Source organism: Camelus bactrianus, chromosome 23, assembly GCF_048773025.1.
Source record: "Camelus bactrianus isolate YW-2024 breed Bactrian camel chromosome 23, ASM4877302v1, whole genome shotgun sequence".
In the NCBI taxonomy this organism is placed as follows: domain Eukaryota; kingdom Metazoa; phylum Chordata; class Mammalia; order Artiodactyla; family Camelidae; genus Camelus; species Camelus bactrianus.
This window is the reverse complement of record NC_133561.1, coordinates 35,371,170-35,391,915: the sequence shown is the minus strand read 5'-3', so window position 1 is coordinate 35,391,915 and position 20,746 is coordinate 35,371,170.

The following is a 20,746-nucleotide window of genomic DNA, read 5'->3' as shown; positions in this document are numbered from 1 at the left end:
AAAAGTTTCCAATGCAACCCGTTCACTTGGTGCTAGATGAACGAACGTCTCTCCACATGCTCAGTTCTGAGAGATAAGTGTGTGTGAAAGCCGTACTTCACCTAGCTTGTTGGGAACACAAAGTTTCTTTTCAGTTGCAAACTCCACTCCATACATATATATGGGGAGGTACTAGCTCCAACTCTGTTTTACAGTGAAAACTGCAGGAACTTCAAACCGGCAGTAGGAAACAGACTGAGAAACCACAGTAATAGTTTCTCCTGCAACCCGTTCCCTTGGGGCTAAATGAACGAACATCTCTACACTTACTCATTTCTGAGAGATAAGTGTGTGTGAAAGCTGTCCTTCACCTAGCTTGTTGGGAACACATAGTTTCTTTTCAGTTGCAAACTCCACTCCATACATATATATGGAGAGGTACTAGCTCCAACTCGGTTTTACAGTGAAAACTACAGGAACTTCAAACCGGCACTAGGAAACACACTGAGAATCCAGAGTAAAAGTTTCTCCTGCAACCCGTTCCCTTGGTGCTAGATGAACGAACGTCTCTCCACATGCTCAGTTCTGAGAGATAAGTGTGTGTGAAAGCCGTCCTTCACCTAGCTTGTTGGGAACACAAAGTTTTTTTCAGTTGCAAACACCACTCCATACATATATATGGGGAGGTACTAGCTCCAACTCGGTTTTGCAGTGAAAACTGCAGGAACTTCAAACCGGCACTAGGAAACAGACTGAGAAACCAGAGTAAAAGTTTCCCCTGCAATCCGTTCCATTGGTGCTAGATGAACGAACGTCTCTCCACATGCTCAGTTCTGAGAGATATGTGTGTGTGGAAGCCGTCCTTCACCTAGCTTGTTGGGAACACAAAGTTTCTTTTCAGTTGCAAACTCCACTCCATACAAATATATGGGGAGTTACTAGCTCCAACTCGGGTTTACAGTGAAAATTGCACGAACTTCAAACCAGCACTAGGAAACAGACTGAGAAACCAGAGTAAAAGTTTCCAATGCAACCCGTTCATTTGGTGCTAGATGAACGAACGTCTCTCAACATGCTCAGTTCTGAGAGATAAGTGTGTGTGAAAGCCGTCCTTCACCTAGCTTGTTGGGAACACAAAGTTTCTTTTCAGTTGCAAACTCCACTCCATATATATATATGGGGAGGTACTAGCTCCAACTCGGTTTTACAGTGATTACTGCAGGAACTTCAAACCGGCACTAGGAAACAGACTGAGAAACCACAGTAAAAGTTTCTCCTGCAACCCGTTCCCTTAGTGCTAGATGAACGAACATCTCTACACTTACTCATTTCTGAGAGATAAGTGTGTGTGAAAGCCGTTCTTCACTTAGCTTGTTGGGAACACAAAGTTTTTTTCAGTTGCAAACTCCATTCCATACATATATATGGGGAGGTACTAGCTCCAACTCGGTTTTACAGTGAAAACTGCAGGAACTTCAAACCGGCACTAGGAAACAGACTGAGAAACCAGAGTAAACGTTTCCAATGCAACCCGTTCACTTGGTTCTAGATGAACGAACGTCTCTCAACATGCTCAGATCTGAGAGATAAGTGTGTGTGAAAGCCATCCTTCACCTAGCTTGTTGGGAACACAAAGTTTCTTTTCAGTTGCAAACTCCACTCCACACATATATATGGGGAGGTACTAGCTCCAACTCGGTTTTACAGTGAAAACTGCAGGAACTTCAAACCGGCACTAGGAAACAGACTGAGAAACCAGAGCAAAAGTTTCTCCTGCAACCCGTTCCCTTTGTGCTAGATGAACGAACGTCTCTCCACATGCTCAGTTCTGAGAGATAAGTGTGTGTGAAAGCAGTCCTTCACCTAGCTTGTTGGGAACACAAAGTTTTTTTCAGTTGCAAACTCCATTTCATACATATATATGGGGAGGTACTAGCTCAAACTCGGTTTTACATTGAAAATTAGAGGAACTTCAAACCGGCACTAGGAAACAGACTGAGAAACCAGAGTAAAAGTTTCTCCTTTAACCCGTTCCCTTGGTGCTAGATGAACGAACGTCTCTCCACTTGCTCAGTTCTGAGAGATATGTGTGTGTGGAAGCCTTCCTTCACCAAGCTTGTTGGGAACACAAAGTTTCTTTTCAGTTGCAAACTCCACTCCATACATATATATGGGGAGGTACTAGCTTCAACTCGGTTTTACAGTGAAAACTGCAGGAAATTCAAACCGGCACTAGGAAACAGACTGAGAAACCAGAGTAAAAGTTTCCTCTGCAACCCGTTCACTTGGTTCTAGATGAACGAACTTCTCTCCACATGCTCAGTTCTGACAGATAAGTGTGTGTGAAAGCCGTCCTTCACCAAGCTTGTTGGGAACACAAAGTTTCTTTCAGTTGCAAACTCCACTCCATACATATATATGGGGAGGTACTAGCTCCAACTCGGTTTTACAGTGAAAACTGCAGGAACTTCAAACCGGCACTAGGAAACAGACTGAGAAACCAGAGTTAAAGTTTCTCATGCAATCCGTTCCTTTGGTGCTAGATGAACAAACGTCTCTCCGCATGCTAAGTTCTGAGAGATATGTGAGTGTGAAAGCCGTCCTTCACCTAGCTTGTTGGGAACACATAGTTTCTTTTCAGTTGCAAACTCCACTCCATACATATATATGGAGAGGTACTAGCTCAAACTCGGTTTTACAGTGAAAACTGCAGGAACTTCAAACCGGCACTAGGAAACACACTGAGAATCCAGAGTAAAAGTTTCTCCTGCAACCCGTTCCCTTGGTGCTAGATGAACGAACGTCTCTCCACATGCTCAGTTCTGAGAGATAAGTGTGTGTGAAAGCCGTCCTTCACCTAGCTTGTTGGGAACACAAAGTTTTTTTCAGTTGCAAACACCACTCCATACATATATATGGGGAGGTACTAGCTCCAACTCGGTTTTACAGTGAAAACTGCAGGAACTTCAAACCGGCACTAGGAAACAGACTGAGAAACCAGAGTAAAAGTTTCCCCTGCAATCCGTTCCCTTGGTGCTAGATGAACGAACGTCTCTCCACATGCTCAGTTCTGAGAGATATGTGTGTGTGGAAGCCTTCCTTCACCTAGCTTGTTGGGAACACAAAGTTTCTTTTCAGTTGCAAACTCCACTCCATACAAATATATGGGGAGTTACTAGCTCCAACACGGGTTTACAGTGAAAATTGCAGGAACTTCAAACCAGCACTAGGAAACAGACTGAGAAACCAGAGTAAAAGTTTCCAATGCAACCCGTTCACTTGGTGCTAGATGAACGAACGTCTCTCAACATGCTCAGTTCTGAGAGATAAGTGTGTGTGAAAGCCGTCCTTCACCTAGCTTGTTGGGAACACAAAGTTTCTTTTCAGTTGCAAACTCCACTCCATACATATATATGGGGAGGTACTAGCTCCAACTCGGTTTTACAGTGAAAACTGCAGGAAATTCAAACCGGCAGTAGGAAACAGACTGAGAAACCACAGTAATAGTTTCTCCTGCAACCCGTTCCCTTGGTGCTAAATGAACGAACATCTCTACACTTACTCATTTCTGAGAGATAAGTGTGTGTGAAAGCCGTTCTTCACTTAGCTTGTTGGGAACACAAAGTTTTTTTCAGTTGCAAACTCCATTCCATACATATATATGGGGAGGTACTAGCTCCAACTCGGTTTTACAGTGAAAACTGCAGGAACTTCAAACCGGCACTAGGAAACAGACTGAGAAACTAGAGTTAAAGTTTCTCATGCAATCCGTTCCCTTGGTGCTAGATGAACAAACGTCTCTCCGCATGCTAAGTTCTGAGAGATATGTGAGTGTGAAAGCCGTCCTTCACCTAGCTTGTTGGGAACACATAGTTTCTTTTCAGTTGCAAACTCCACTCCATACATATATATGGAGAGGTACTAGCTCCAACTCGGTTTTACAGTGAAAACTGCAGGAACTTCAAACCGGCACTAGGAAACACACTGAGAATCCAGAGTAAAAGTTTCTCCTGCAACCCGTTCCCTTGGTGCTAGATGAACGAACGCCTCTCCACATGCTCAGTTCTGAGAGATAAGTGTGTGTGAAAGCCGTCCTTCACCTAGCTTGTTGGGAACACAAAGTTTTTTTCAGTTGCAAACACCACTCCATACATATATATGGGGAGTTACTAGCTCCAACTCGGTTTTACAGTGAAAACTGCAGGAACTTCAAACCGGCACTAGGAAACAGACTGAGAAACCAGAGTAAAAGCTTCCCCTGCAATCCATTCCCATGGTGCTAGATGAACGAACGTCTCTCCACTTGCTCAGTTCTGATATATATGTGTGTGTGGAAGCCGTCCTTCACCAAGCTTGTTGGGAACACAAAGTTTCTTTACAGTTGCAAACTCCACTCCATACATAAATATGGGGAGGTACTAGCTCCAACTCGTTATTACAGTGAAAACTGCAGGAACTTCAAACCGGCACTAGGAAACAGACTGAGAAACCAGAGTAAAAGTTTCCCCTGCAACCCGTTCCCTTGGTGCTAGATGAACGAACGTCTCTCCACATGCTCAGTTCTGAGAGGTAAGTGTGTGTGAAAGCCATCGTTCACCTAGCTTGTTGGGAACACAAAGTTTCTTTTCAGTTGCAAACTCCACTCCATACATATATATGGGGAGGCACTATCTCCAACTCGGTTTTACAGTGAAAACTGCAGGAACTTCAAACCTGCACTAGGAAACAGACTGAGAAACCAGAGTAAAAGTTTCTCCTTTAACCCGTTCCCTTGGTGTTAGATGAACGAACGTCTCTACACTTGCTCAGTTCTGATATATATGTGTGTGTGGAAGCCGTCCTTCACCAAGCTTGTTGGGAACACAAAGTTTCTTTACAGTTGCAAACTCCACTCCATACATATATATGGGGAGGTACTAGCTCCAACTCGTTATTACAGTGAAAACTGCAGGAAATTCAAACCGGCACTGGGAAACAGACTGAGAAACCAGAGTAATAGTTTCCCCTGCAACCGGTTCCCTTGGTGCTAGATGAGCGAACGTCTCTCCACATGCTCCGTTCTGAGAGATAAGTGTGTGTGAAAGCCGTCCTTCACCTAGCTTGTTGGGAACACAAAGTTATTTTCAGTTGCAAACTCACTCCTTACGTATATATGGGGAGGTACAAGCTCCAACTCGGTTTTACAGTGAAAACTGCAGGAACTTCAAACCGGCACTAGGAAAGAGACTGAGAAACCAGAGAAAAAGTTTCTCCTGCAACCCTTTCCATTGGTGCTAGATGAACGAACGTCTCTCCACTTGCTCAGTTCTGAGAGATTTGTGTGTGTGGAAGCCGTTCTTCACCTAGCTTGTTGGGAACACAAAGTTTTTTCAGTTGCAAACTACATTCCATACATATATATGGGGAGGTACTAGCTCCAACTCTGTTTTACAGTGAAAACTGCAGGAACTTCAAACCGGCACTAGGAAACAGACTGAGAAACCAGAGTAAAAGTTTCCCCCGCAATCCGTTCCCTTGGGGCTAGATGAACGAACGTCTCTCCACATGCTCAGTTTTGAGAGGTATGTGTGTGTGAAAGCCATCGTTCACCTAGCTTGTTGGGAACACAAAGTTTCTTTTCAGTTGCAAACTCCACTCCATACATATATATGGGGAGGTACTAGCTCCAACTCGGTTTTACAGTGAAAACTGCAGGAACTTCAAACCGGCACTAGGAAAAAGACTGAGAAACCAGAGTTAAAGTTTCTCATTAAACCCGTTCCCTTGGTGCTAGATGAACGAAAGTCTCTCCACTTGCTCAGTTCTGAGAGATATGTGTGTGTGGAAGCCGTACTTCAACAAGCTTTTTGGGAACACAAAGTTTCTTTTCAATTACAAACTCCACTCCTTACATATATATGGGGAGGTACTAGCTCCAACTCGGTTTTACAGTGAAAACTGCAGAAAATTCAAACCGGCACTGGGAAACAGACTGAGAAACCAGAGTAAAAGTTTCCCCTGCAACCCGTTCCCTTGGTGCTAGATGAACGAACGTCTCTCCACATGCTCAGTTCTGAGAGGTAAGTGTGTGTGAAAGCAATCGTTCACCTAGCTTGTTGGGAACACAAAGTTTCTTTTCAGTTGCAAGCTCCACTCCATATATATATATGGGGAGGCACTATCTCCAACTCGGTTTTACAGTGAAAACTGCAGGAGCTTCAAACCGGCACTAGGAAACAGACTTGAAACCAGAGTAAAAGTTTCCAATGCAAACCGTTCATTTGGTGCTAGATGAACGAACGTCTCTCAACATGCTCAGTTCTGAGAGATAAGTGTGTGTGAAAGCCGTCCTTCACCTAGCTTGTTGGGAACACAAAGTTTCTTTTCAGTTGCAAACTCCACTCCATACATATATATGGGGAGGTACTAGCTCCAACTCGGTTTTACAGTGAAAACTGCAGGAAATTCTAACCGGCACTAGGAAACAGACTGAGAAACCACAGTAAAAGTTTCTCCTGCAACCCGTTCCCTTAATGCTAGATGAACGAACATTTCTACACTTACTCATTTCTGAGAGATAAGTGTGTGTGAAAGCCGTTCTTCAATTAGCTTGTTGGGAACACAAAGTTTTTTTCAGTTGAAAACTCCATTCCATACATATATATGGGGAGGTACTAGCTCCAACTCGGTTTTACAGTGAAAACGGCAGGAACTTCAAACCGGCACTAGGAAACAGACTGAGAAACCAGAGTAAACGTTTCCAATGCAACCCTTTCACTTGGTGCTAGATGAACGAACGTCTCTCAACATGCTCAGTTCTGAGAGATAAGTGTGTGTGAAAGCCATCCTTCACCTAGCTTGTTGGGAACACAAAGGTTCTTTTCAGTTGCAAACTCCACTCCACACATATATATGGGGAGGTACTAGCTCCAACTCGGTTTTACAGTGAAAACTGCAGGAACTTCAAACCGGCACTAGGAAACAGACTGAGAAACCAGAGCAAAAGTTTCTCCTGCAACCCGTTCCCTTTGTGCTAGATGAACGAACGTCTCTCCACATGCTCAGTTCTGAGAGATAAGTGTGTGTGAAAGCCGTCCTTCACCTAGCTTGTTGGGAACACAAAGTTTTTTTCAGTTGCAAACACCACTCCATACATATATATGGGGAGGTACTAGCTCCAACTCGGTTTTAAAGTGAAAACTGCAGGAACTTCAAACCGGCACTAGGAAACAGACTGAGAAACCAGAGTAAAAGTTTCCAATGCAACCCGTTCACTTGGTGCTAGATGAACGAACGTCTCTCCACATGCTCAGTTCTGAGAGATAAGTGTGTGTGAAAGCCGTACTTCACCTAGCTTGTTGGGAACACAAAGTTTCTTTTCAGTTGCAAACTCCACTCCATACATATATATGGGGAGGTACTAGCTCCAACTCTGTTTTACAGTGAAAACTGCAGGAACTTCAAACCGGCAGTAGGAAACAGACTGAGAAACCACAGTAATAGTTTCTCCTGCAACCCGTTCCCTTGGGGCTAAATGAACGAACATCTCTACACTTACTCATTTCTGAGAGATAAGTGTGTGTGAAAGCCGTTCTTCACTTAGCTTGTTGGGAACACAAAGTTTTTTTCAGTTGCAAACTCCATTCCATACATATATATGGTGAGGTACTAGCTCCAACTCGGTTTTACAGTGAAAATTGCAGGAACTTCAAACCGGCACTAGGAAACAGACTGAGAAACCAGAGTAAACGTTTCCAATGCAACCCGTTCACTTGGTGCTAGATGAACGAACGTCTCTCCACATGCTCAGTTCTGAGAGATAAGTGTGTGTGAAAGCCATCCTTCACCTAGCTTGTTGGGAACACAAAGTTTCTTTTCAGTTGCAAGCTCCACTCCATATATATATATGGGGAGGCACTATCTCCAACTCGGTTTTACAGTGAAAACTGCAGGAGCTTCAAACCGGCACTAGGAAACAGACTTGAAACCAGAGTAAAAGTTTCTCTTGCAACCCGTTCCCTTGGTGCTAGATGAACGAAAGTCTCTCCACTTTCTCAGTTCTGAGAAATATGTGTGTGTGGAAGCCGTCCTTCACCTAGCATGTTGGGAACACAAAGTTTCTTTTCAGTTGCAAACTCCACTCCATACATATATATGGGGAGGTATTAGCTCCAACTCGATTTTACAGGGAAAATTGCAGGAACTTCAAACCGGCACTAGGAAACAAACTGAGAAACCACAGTAAAAGTTTCTCCTGCAACCCGTTCCCTTGGTGCTAGATGAACGAACATCTCTACACTTACTCATTTCTGAGAGATAAGTGTGTGTGAAAGCTGTCCTTCAACTAGCTTGTTGGGAACACATAGTTTCTTTTCAGTTGCAAACTCCACTCCATACATATATATGGAGAGGTACTAGCTCCAACTCGGTTTTACAGTGAAAACTGCAGGAACTTCAAACCGGCACTAGGAAACACACTGAGAATCCAGAGTAAAAGTTTCTCCTGCAACCCGTTCCCTTGGTGCTAGATGAACGAACGTCTCTCCACATGCTCAGTTCTGAGAGATAAGTGTGTGTGAAAGCCGTCCTTCACCTAGCTTGTTGGGAACACAAAGTTTTTTTCAGTTGCAAACACCACTCCATACATATATATGGGGAGGTACTAGCTCCAACTCGGTTTTGCAGTGAAAACTGCAGGAACTTCAAACCGGCACTAGGAAACAGACTGAGAAACCAGAGTAAAAGTTTCCCCTGCAATCCGTTCCATTGGTGCTAGATGAACGAACGTCTCTCCACATGCTCAGTTCTGAGAGATATGTGTGTGTGGAAGCCGTCCTTCACCTAGCTTGTTGGGAACACAAAGTTTCTTTTCAGTTGCAAACTCCACTCCATACAAATATATGGGGAGTTACTAGCTCCAACTCGGGTTTACAGTGAAAATTGCACGAACTTCAAACCAGCACTAGGAAACAGACTGAGAAACCAGAGTAAAAGTTTCCAATGCAACCCGTTCATTTGGTGCTAGATGAACGAACGTCTCTCAACATGCTCAGTTCTGAGAGATAAGTGTGTGTGAAAGCCGTATTTCACCTAGCTTGTTGGGAACACAAAGTTTCTTTTCAGTTGCCAACTCCACTCCATACATATATATGGGGAGGTACTAGCTCCAACTCGGTTTTACAGTGAAAACTGCAGGAACTTCAAACCGGCACTAGGAAACAGACTGAGAAACCACAGTAAAAGTTTCTCCTGCAACCCGTTCCCTTAGTGTTAGATGAACGAACATCTCTACACTTACTCATTTCTGAGAGATAAGTGTGTGTGAAAGCCGTTCTTCACTTACCTTGTTGGGAACACAAAGTTTTTTTCAGTTGCAAACTCCATTCCATACATATATATGGGGAGGTACTAGCTCCAACTCGGTTTTACAGTGAAAACGGCAGGAACTTCAAACCGGCACTAGGAAACAGACTGAGAAACCAGAGCAAAAGTTTCTCCTGCAACCCGTTCCCTTTGTGCTAGATGAACGAACGTCTCTCCACATGCTCAGTTCTGAGAGATAAGTGTGTGTGAAAGCCATCCTTCACCTAGCTTGTTGGGAACACAAAGTTTCTTTTCAGTTGCAAACTCCACTCCACACATATATATGGGGAGGTACTAGCTCCAACTCGGTTTTACAGTGAAAACTGCAGGAACTTCAAACCGGCACTAGGAAACAGACTGAGAAACCAGAGCAAAAGTTTCTCCTGCAACCCGTTCCCTTTGTGCTAGATGAACGAACGTCTCTCCACATGCTCAGTTCTGAGAGATAAGTGTGTGTGAAAGCAGTCCTTCACCTAGCTTGTTGGGAACACAAAGTTTTTTTCAGTGGAAAACTCCATTTCATACATATATATGGGGAGGTACTAGCTCAAACTCGGTTTTACAGTGAAAATTAGAGGAACTTCAAACCGGCACTAGGAAACAGACTGAGAAACCAGAGTAAAAGTTTCTCCTTTAACCCGTTCCCTTGGTGCTAGATGAACGAACGTCTCTCCACTTGCTCAGTTCTGAGAGATATGTGTGTGTGGAAGCCTTCCTTCACCAAGCTTGTTGGGAACACAAAGTTTCTTTTCAGTTGCAAACTCCACTCCATACATATATATGGGGAGGTACTAGCTTCAACTCGGTTTTACAGTGAAAACTGCAGGAAATTCAAACCGGCACTAGGAAACAGACTGAGAAACCAGAGTAAAAGTTTCCTCTGCAACCCGTTCACTTGGTGCTAGATGAACGAACTTCTCTCCACATGCTCAGTTCTGATAGATAAGTGTGTGTGAAAGCCGTCCTTCACCAAGCTTGTTGGGAACACAAAGTTTCTTTCAGTTGCAAACTCCACTCCATACATATATATGGGGAGGTACTAGCTCCAACTCGGTTTTACAGTGAAAACTGCAGGAAATTCAAACCGGCACTAGGAAACAGACTGAGAAACCAGAGTTAAAGTTTCTCATGCAATCCGTTCCTTTGGTGCTAGATGAACAAACGTCTCTCCGCATGCTAAGTTCTGAGAGATATGTGAGTGTGAAAGCCGTCCTTCACCTAGCTTGTTGGGAACACATAGTTTCTTTTCAGTTGCAAACTCCACTCAATACATATATATGGAGAGGTACTAACTCCAACTCGGTTTTACAGTGAAAACTGCAGGAACTTCAAACCGGCACTAGGAAACACACTGAGAATCCAGAGTAAAAGTTTCTCCTGCAACCCGTTCCCTTGGTGCTAGATGAACGAACGTCTCTCCACATGCTCAGTTCTGAGAGATAAGTGTGTGTGAAAGCCGTCCTTCACCTAGCTTGTTGGGAACACAAAGTTTTTTTCAGTTGCAAACACCACTCCATACATATATATGGGGAGGTACTAGCTCCAACTCGGTTTTACAGTGAAAACTGCAGGAACTTCAAACCGGCACTAGGAAACAGACTGAGAAACCAGAGTAAAAGTTTCCCCTGCAATCCGTTCCCTTGGTGCTAGATGAACGAACGTCTCTCCACATGCTCAGTTCTGAGAGATAAGTGTGTGTGAAAGCCATCCTTCACCTAGCTTGTTGGGAACACAAAGTTTCTTTTCAGTTGCAAGCTCCACTCCATATATATATATGGGGAGGCACTATCTCCAACTCGGTTTTACAGTGAAAACTGCAGGAGCTTCAAACCGGCACTAGGAAACAGACTTGAAACCAGAGTAAAAGTTTCTCTTGCAACCCGTTCCCTTGGTGCTAGATGAACGAAAGTCTCTTCACTTTCTCAGTTCTGAGAAATATGTGTGTGTGGAAGCCGTCCTTCACCTAGCATGTTGGGAACACAAAGTTTCTTTTCAGTTGCAAACTCCACTCCATACATATATATGGGGAGGTATTAGCTCCAACTCGATTTTACAGGGAAAATTGCAGGAACTTCAAACCGGCACTAGGAAACAAACTGAGAAACCACAGTAAAAGTTTCTCCTGCAACCCGTTCCCTTGGTGCTAGATGAACGAACGTCTCTCCACATGCTCAGTTCTGAGAGATAAGTGTGTGTGAAAGCCGTCCTTCACCTAGCTTGTTGGGAACACAAAGTTTTTTTCAGTTGCAAACACCACTCCATACATATATATGGGGAGGTACTAGCTCCAACTCGGTTTTGCAGTGAAAACTGCAGGAACTTCAAACCGGCACTAGGAAACAGACTGAGAAACCAGAGTAAAAGTTTCCCCTGCAATCCGTTCCATTGGTGCTAGATGAACGAACGTCTCTCCACATGCTCAGTTCTGAGAGATATGTGTGTGTGGAAGCCGTCCTTCACCTAGCTTGTTGGGAACACAAAGTTTCTTTTCAGTTGCAAACTCCACTCCATACAAATATATGGGGAGTTACTAGCTCCAACTCGGGTTTACAGTGAAAATTGCACGAACTTCAAACCAGCACTAGGAAACAGACTGAGAAACCAGAGTAAAAGTTTCCAATGCAACCCGTTCATTTGGTGCTAGATGAACGAACGTCTCTCAACATGCTCAGTTCTGAGAGATAAGTGTGTGTGAAAGCCGTATTTCACCTAGCTTGTTGGGAACACAAAGTTTCTTTTCAGTTGCCAACTCCACTCCATACATATATATGGGGAGGTACTAGCTCCAACTCGGTTTTACAGTGAAAACTGCAGGAACTTCAAACCGGCACTAGGAAACAGACTGAGAAACCACAGTAAAAGTTTCTCCTGCAACCCGTTCCCTTAGTGTTAGATGAACGAACATCTCTACACTTACTCATTTCTGAGAGATAAGTGTGTGTGAAAGCCTTTCTTCACTTAGCTTGTTGGGAACACAAAGTTTTTTTCAGTTGCAAACTCCATTCCATACATATATATGGGGAGGTACTAGCTCCAACTCGGTTTTACAGTGAAAACGGCAGGAACTTCAAACCGGCACTAGGAAACAGACTGAGAAACCAGAGCAAAAGTTTCTCCTGCAACCCGTTCCCTTTGTGCTAGATGAACGAACGTCTCTCCACATGCTCAGTTCTGAGAGATAAGTGTGTGTGAAAGCCATCCTTCACCTAGCTTGTTGGGAACACAAAGTTTCTTTTCAGTTGCAAACTCCACTCCACACATATATATGGGGAGGTACTAGCTCCAACTCGGTTTTACAGTGAAAACTGCAGGAACTTCAAACCGGCACTAGGAAACAGACTGAGAAACCAGAGCAAAAGTTTCTCCTGCAACCCGTTCCCTTTGTGCTAGATGAACGAACGTCTCTCCACATGCTCAGTTCTGAGAGATAAGTGTGTGTGAAAGCAGTCCTTCACCTAGCTTGTTGGGAACACAAAGTTTTTTTCAGTGGAAAACTCCATTTCATACATATATATGGGGAGGTACTAGCTCAAACTCGGTTTTACAGTGAAAATTAGAGGAACTTCAAACCGGCACTAGGAAACAGACTGAGAAACCAGAGTAAAAGTTTCTCCTTTAACCCGTTCCCTTGGTGCTAGATGAACGAACGTCTCTCCACTTGCTCAGTTCTGAGAGATATGTGTGTGTGGAAGCCTTCCTTCACCAAGCTTGTTGGGAACACAAAGTTTCTTTTCAGTTGCAAACTCCACTCCATACATATATATGGGGAGGTACTAGCTTCAACTCGGTTTTACAGTGAAAACTGCAGGAAATTCAAACCGGCACTAGGAAACAGACTGAGAAACCAGAGTAAAAGTTTCCTCTGCAACCCGTTCACTTGGTGCTAGATGAACGAACTTCTCTCCACATGCTCAGTTCTGATAGATAAGTGTGTGTGAAAGCCGTCCTTCACCAAGCTTGTTGGGAACACAAAGTTTCTTTCAGGTGCAAACTCCACTCCATACATATATATGGGGACGTACTAGCTCCAACTCGGTTTTACAGTGAAAACTGCAGGAAATTCAAACCGGCACTAGGAAACAGACTGAGAAACCAGAGTTAAAGTTTCTCATGCAATCCGTTCCTTTGGTGCTAGATGAACAAACGTCTCTCCGCATGCTAAGTTCTGAGAGATATGTGAGTGTGAAAGCCGTCCTTCACCTAGCTTGTTGGGAACACATAGTTTCTTTTCAGTTGCAAACTCCACTCAATACATATATATGGAGAGGTACTAACTCCAACTCGGTTTTACAGTGAAAACTGCAGGAACTTCAAACCGGCACTAGGAAACACACTGAGAATCCAGAGTAAAAGTTTCTCCTGCAACCCGTTCCCTTGGTGCTAGATGAACGAACGTCTCTCCACATGCTCAGTTCTGAGAGATAAGTGTGTGTGAAAGCCGTCCTTCACCTAGCTTGTTGGGAACACAAAGTTTTTTTCAGTTGCAAACACCACTCCATACATATATATGGGGAGGTACTAGCTCCAACTCGGTTTTACAGTGAAAACTGCAGGAACTTCAAACCGGCACTAGGAAACAGACTGAGAAACCAGAGTAAAAGTTTCCCCTGCAATCCGTTCCCTTGGTGCTAGATGAACGAACGTCTCTCCACATGCTCAGTTCTGAGAGATATGTGTGTGTGGAAGCCGTCCTTCACCTAGCTTGTTGGGAACACAAAGTTTCTTTTCAGTTGCAAACTCCATTCCATACAAATATATGGGGAGTTACTAGCTCCAACACGGGTTTACAGTGAAAATTGCAGGAACTTCAAACCAGCACTAGGAAACAGACTGAGAAACCAGAGTAAAAGTTTCCAATGCAACCCGTTCACTTGGTGCTAGATGAACGAACGTCTCTCAACATGCTCAGTTCTGAGAGATAAGTGTGTGTGAAAGCCGTCCTTCACCTAGCTTGTTGGGAACACAAAGTTTCTTTTCAGTTGCAAACTCCACTCCATACATATATATGGGGAGGTACTAGCTCCAACTCGGTTTTACAGTGAAAACTGCAGGAACTTCAAACCGGCAGTAGGAAACAGACTGAGAAACCACAGTAATAGTTTCTCCTGCAACCCGTTCCCTTGGTGCTAAATGAACGAACATCTCTACACTTACTCATTTCTGAGAGATAAGTGTGTGTGAAAGCCGTTCTTCACTTAGCTTGTTGGGAACACAAAGTTTTTTTTAGTTGAAAACTCCATTCCATACATATATATGGGGAGGTACTAGCTCCAACTCGGTTTTACAGTGAAAACTGCAGGAACTTCAAACCGGCACTAGGAAACAGACTGAGAAACCAGAGTAAACGTTTCCAATGCAACCCGTTCACTTGGTGCTAGATGAACGAACGTCTCTCCACATGCTCAGTTCTGAGAGATAAGTGTGTGTGAAAGCAGTCCTTCACCTAGCTTGTTGGGAACACAAAGTTTTTTTCAGTTGCAAACTCCATTTCATACATATATATGGGGAGGTACTAGCTCCAACTCGGTTTTACAGTGAAAATTAGAGGAACTTCAAACCGGCACTAGGAAACAGACTGAGAAACCAGAGTAAAAGTTTCTCCTTTAACCCGTTCCCTTGGTGCTAGATGAACGAACGTCTCTCCATTTGCTCAGTTCTGAGAGATATGTGTGTGTGGAAGCCTTCCTTCACCAAGCTTGTTGGGAACACAAAGTTTCTTTTCAGATGCAAACTCCACTCCATACATATATATGGGGAGGTACTAGCTCCAACTCGGTTTTACAGAGAAAACTGCAGGAAATTCAAACCGGCACTAGGAAACAGACTGAGAAACCAGAGTAAAAGTTTCCTCTGCAACCCGTTCACTTGGTGCTAGATGAACGAACTTCTCTCCACATGCTCAGTTCTGAGAGATAAGTTTGTGTGAAAGCCGTCCTTCACCAAGCTTGTTGGGAACACATAGTTTCTTTTCAGTTGCAAACTCCACTCCATACATATATATGGAGAGGTACTAGCTCCAACTCGGTTTTACAGTGAAAACTGCAGGAACTTCAAACCGGCACTAGGAAACAGACTGAGAAACCAGAGTTAAAGTTTCTCATGCAATCCGTTCCCTTGGTGCTAGATGAACAAACGTCTCTCCGCATGCTAAGTTCTGAGAGATATGTGAGTGTGAAAGCCGTCCTTCACCTAGCTTGTTGGGAACACATAGTTTCTTTTCAGTTGCAAACTCCACTCCATACATATATATGGAGAGGTACTAGCTCCAACTCTGTTTTACAGTGAAAACTGCAGGAACTTCAAACCGGCACTAGGAAACACACTGAGAATCCAGAGTAAAAGTTTCTCATGCAACCCGTTCCCTTGGTGCTAGATGAACGAACGTCTCTCCACATGCTCAGTTCTGAGAGATAAGTGTGTGTGAAAGCCGTCCTTCAGCTAGCTTGTTGGGAACACAAAGTTTCTTTTCAGTTGCAAACTCCACTCCATACATATATATGGGGAGGTACTAGCTCCAACTCGGTTTTACAGTGAAAACTGCAGGAACTTCAAACCGGCAGTAGGAAACAGACTGAGAAACCACAGTAATAGTTTCTCCTGCAACCCGTTCCCTTGGTGCTAAATGAACGAACATCTCTACACTTACTCATTTCTGAGAGATAAGTGTGTGTGAAAGCCGTTCTTCACTTAGCTTGTTGGGAACACAAAGTTTTTTTCAGTTGCAAACTCCATTCCATACATATATATGGGGAGGTACTAGCTCCAACTCGGTTTTACAGTGAAAAATGCAGGAACTTCAAACCGGCACTAGGAAACAGACTGAGAAACCAGAGTAAACGTTTCCAATGCAACCCGTTCACTTGGTGCTAGATGAACGAACGTCTCTCCACATGCTCAGTTCTGAGAGATAAGTGTGTGTGAAAGCCATCCTTCACCTAGCTTGTTGGGAACACAAAGTTTCTTTTCAGTTGCTAACTCCACTCCATACATATATATGGGGAGGTACTAGCTCCAACTCGGTTTTACAGTGAAAACTGCAGGAACTTCAAACCGGCACTAGGAAACAGACTGAGAAACCAGAGTTAAAGTTTCTCTTTAAACCCGTTCCCTTGGTGCTAGATGAACGAACGTCTCTCCACTTGCTCAGTTCTGAGAGATATGTGTGTGTGGAAGCCGTACTTCAACAAGCTTTTTGGGAACACAAAGTTTCTTTTCAGTTACAAACTCCACTCCTTACATATATATGGGTTGGTACTAGCTCCAACTCGGTTTTACAGTGAAAACTGCAGAAAATTCAAACCGGCACTGGGAAACAGACTGAGAAACCAGAGTAAAAGTTTCCCCTGCAACCCGTTCCCTTGGTGCTAGATGAACGAACATCTCTACACTTACTCATTTCTGAGAGATAAGTGTGTGTGAAAGCTGTCCTTCACCTAGCTTGTTGGGAACACATAGTTTCTTTTCAGTTGCAAACTCCACTCCATACATATATATGGAGAGGTACTAGCTCCAACTCGGTTTTACAGTGAAAACTACAGGAACTTCAAACCGGCACTAGGAAACACACTGAGAATCCAGAGTAAAAGTTTCTCCTGCAACCCGTTCCCTTGGTGCTAGATGAACGAACGTCTCTCCACATGCTCAGTTCTGAGAGATAAGTGTGTGTGAAAGCCGTCCTTCACCTAGCTTGTTGGGAACACAAAGTTTTTTTCAGTTGCAAACACCACTCCATACATATATATGGGGAGGTACTAGCTCCAACTCGGTTTTGCAGTGAAAACTGCAGGAACTTCAAACCGGCACTAGGAAACAGACTGAGAAACCAGAGTAAAAGTTTCCCCTGCAATCCGTTCCATTGGTGCTAGATGAACGAACGTCTCTCCACATGCTCAGTTCTGAGAGATATGTGTGTGTGGAAGCCGTCCTTCACCTAGCTTGTTGGGAACACAAAGTTTCTTTTCAGTTGCAAACTCCACTCCATACAAATATATGGGGAGGTACTAGCTCCAACTCGGGTTTACAGTGAAAATTGCACGAACTTCAAACCAGCACTAGGAAACAGACTGAGAAACCAGAGTAAAAGTTTCCAATGCAACCCGTTCATTTGGTGCTAGATGAACGAACGTCTCTCAACATGCTCAGTTCTGAGAGATAAGTGTGTGTGAAAGCCGTCCTTCACCTAGCTTGTTGGGAACACAAAGTTTCTTTTCAGTTGCAAACTCCACTCCATACATATATATGGGGAGGTACTAGCTCCAACTCGGTTTTACAGTGAAAACTGCAGGAACTTCAAACCGGCAGTAGGAAACAGACTGAGAAACCACAGTAATAGTTTCTCCTGCAACCCGTTCCCTTGGTGCTAAATGAACGAACATCTCTACACTTACTCATTTCTGAGAGATAAGTGTGTGTGAAAGCCGTTCTTCACTTAGCTTGTTGGGAACACAAAGTTTTTTTTAGTTGAAAACTCCATTCCATACATATATATGGGGAGGTACTAGCTCCAACTCGGTTTTACAGTGAAAACTGCAGGAACTTCAAACCGGCACTAGGAAACAGACTGAGAAACCAGAGTAAACGTTTCCAATGCAACCCGTTCACTTGGTGCTAGATGAACGAACGTCTCTCCACATGCTCAGTTCTGAGAGATAAGTGTGTGTGAAAGCAGTCCTTCACCTAGCTTGTTGGGAACACAAAGTTTTTTTCAGTTGCAAACTCCATTTCATACATATATATGGGGAGGTACTAGCTCCAACTCGGTTTTACAGTGAAAATTAGAGGAACTTCAAACCGGCACTAGGAAACAGACTGAGAAACCAGAGTAAAAGTTTCTCCTTTAACCCGTTCCCTTGGTGCTAGATGAACGAACGTCTCTCCATTTGCTCAGTTCTGAGAGATATGTGTGTGTGGAAGCCTTCCTTCACCAAGCTTGTTGGGAACACAAAGTTTCTTTTCAGATGCAAACTCCACTCCATACATATATATGGGGAGGTACTAGCTCCAACTCGGTTTTACAGAGAAAACTGCAGGAAATTCAAACCGGCACTAGGAAACAGACTGAGAAACCAGAGTAAAAGTTTCCTCTGCAACCCGTTCACTTGGTGCTAGATGAACGAACTTCTCTCCACATGCTCAGTTCTGAGAGATAAGTTTGTGTGAAAGCCGTCCTTCACCAAGCTTGTTGGGAACACATAGTTTCTTTTCAGTTGCAAACTCCACTCCATACATATATATGGAGAGGTACTAGCTCCAACTCGGTTTTACAGTGAAAACTGCAGGAACTTCAAACCGGCACTAGGAAACAGACTGAGAAACCAGAGTTAAAGTTTCTCATGCAATCCGTTCCCTTGGTGCTAGATGAACAAACGTCTCTCCGCATGCTAAGTTCTGAGAGATATGTGAGTGTGAAAGCCGTCCTTCACCTAGCTTGTTGGGAACACATAGTTTCTTTTCAGTTGCAAACTCCACTCCATACATATATATGGAGAGGTACTAGCTCCAACTCTGTTTTACAGTGAAAACTGCAGGAACTTCAAACCGGCACTAGGAAACACACTGAGAATCCAGAGTAAAAGTTTCTCATGCAACCCGTTCCCTTGGTGCTAGATGAACGAACGTCTCTCCACATGCTCAGTTCTGAGAGATAAGTGTGTGTGAAAGCCGTCCTTCAGCTAGCTTGTTGGGAACACAAAGTTTCTTTTCAGTTGCAAACTCCACTCCATACATATATATGGGGAGGTACTAGCTCCAACTCGGTTTTACAGTGAAAACTGCAGGAACTTCAAACCGGCAGTAGGAAACAGACTGAGAAACCACAGTAATAGTTTCTCCTGCAACCCGTTCCCTTGGTGCTAAATGAACGAACATCTCTACACTTACTCATTTCTGAGAGATAAGTGTGTGTGAAAGCCGTTCTTCACTTAGCTTGTTGGGAACACAAAGTTTTTTTCAGTTGCAAACTCCATTCCATACATATATATGGGGAGGTACTAGCTCCAACTCGGTTTTACAGTGAAAAATGCAGGAACTTCAAACCGGCACTAGGAAACAGACTGAGAAACCAGAGTAAACGTTTCCAATGCAACCCGTTCACTTGGTGCTAGATGAACGAACGTCTCTCCACATGCTCAGTTCTGAGAGATAAGTGTGTGTGAAAGCCATCCTTCACCTAGCTTGTTGGGAACACAAAGTTTCTTTTCAGTTGCTAACTCCACTCCATACATATATATGGGGAGGTACTAGCTCCAACTCGGTTTTACAGTGAAAACTGCAGGAACTTCAAACCGGCACTAGGAAACAGACTGAGAAACCAGAGTTAAAGTTTCTCTTTAAACCCGTTCCCTTGGTGCTAGATGAACGAACGTCTCTCCACTTGCTCAGTTCTGAGAGATATGTGTGTGTGGAAGCCGTACTTCAACAAGCTTTTTGGGAACACAAAGTTTCTTTTCAGTTACAAACTCCACTCCTTACATATATATGGGTTGGTACTAGCTCCAACTCGGTTTTACAGTGAAAACTGCAGAAAATTCAAACCGGCACTGGGAAACAGACTGAGAAACCAGAGTAAAAGTTTCCCCTGCAACCCGTTCCCTTGGTGCTAGATGAACGAACATCTCTACACTTACTCATTTCTGAGAGATAAGTGTGTGTGAAAGCTGTCCTTCACCTAGCTTGTTGGGAACACATAGTTTCTTTTCAGTTGCAAACTCCACTCCATACATATATATGGAGAGGTACTAGCTCCAACTCGGTTTTACAGTGAAAACTACAGGAACTTCAAACCGGCACTAGGAAACACACTGAGAATCCAGAGTAAAAGTTTCTCCTGCAACCCGTTCCCTTGGTGCTAGATGAACGAACGTCTCTCCACATGCTCAGTTCTGAGAGATAAGTGTGTGTGAAAGCCGTCCTTCACCTAGCTTGTTGGGAACACAAAGTTTTTTTCAGTTGCAAACACCACTCCATACATATATATGGGGAGGTACTAGCTCCAACTCGGTTTTGCAGTGAAAACTGCAGGAACTTCAAACCGGCACTAGGAAACAGACTGAGAAACCAGAGTAAAAGTTTCCCCTGCAATCCGTTCCATTGGTGCTAGATGAACGAACGTCTCTCCACATGCTCAGTTCTGAGAGATATGTGTGTGTGGAAGCCGTCCTTCACCTAGCTTGTTGGGAACACAAAGTTTCTTTTCAGTTGCAAACTCCACTCCATACAAATATATGGGGAGGTACTAGCTCCAACTCGGGTTTACAGTGAAAATTGCACGAACTTCAAACCAGCACTAGGAAACAGACTGAGAAACCAGAGTAAAAGTTTCCAATGCAACCCGTTCATTTGGTGCTAGATGAACGAACGTCTCTCAACATGCTCAGTTCTGAGAGATAAGTGTGTGTGAAAGCCGTCCTTCACCTAGCTTGTTGGG